The sequence below is a fragment of the Octopus bimaculoides genome, chromosome 3, assembly GCF_001194135.2.
Source record: "Octopus bimaculoides isolate UCB-OBI-ISO-001 chromosome 3, ASM119413v2, whole genome shotgun sequence".
In the NCBI taxonomy this organism is placed as follows: domain Eukaryota; kingdom Metazoa; phylum Mollusca; class Cephalopoda; order Octopoda; family Octopodidae; genus Octopus; species Octopus bimaculoides.
Genome location: NC_068983.1, coordinates 165,530,856 through 165,531,581, shown reverse-complemented (window position 1 = coordinate 165,531,581; position 726 = coordinate 165,530,856).

Genomic DNA, 726 nt, shown 5'->3' with positions numbered 1-726 from the left:
TGGTGGCGGCGGCGGTGACTGTGGTGGCGGCGGCGGTGGTGGTGGTTAAGGATTTGAAGATGGTTTGTGTTCGGGTTCGGGTTCGTGGTGGGAGAACTTGTTCCTCTGGCGCACGCACGCGCGCACACACACACAAGCATACTCTTTCACACAACACCAATGCATACACACATACACGCACACGCACATCCACACACAAACACACACACAGAAGCACGCGCTCATTGAGTCACGCGACACTTACCCTTCCGCCTTCACTCTCCTCCGCCTCCTTTAAACTTTAAGCTCACCCGTGGCCTGCCTGCCTGTCTGCCTGCCTGCTTGCCCGCGCGCGACTCTCTTCTCTTCTATTCATACAAGCGTACAATGACACACACACACAAATATAACACACACACACATACAGACAGCTATATACATACATACATACATACATACATACATGCATTCATACATACACACTTATACTCACGCGCGCACTCCCATGTCTCTCTGTTCCTCCAACTCCTCCCCTTCATACGTACAAACTCTTACTCTCCCTTCTCTCTCGTCCGTTCATTCATTCATTCACCACTGCTTATTACTCCCGCTCTCCTACCTTCTCTCTCGCTCTCTCTCTCGCTCTCTCTCTCTCGCTCTCCTACCCACTTCTTCCTTCATATCCCCCCTCCTTGTCTTTCCTCCCTCCCCCTCTGCGCTCCTGTCATGCCCTCCCCCTCGATACAT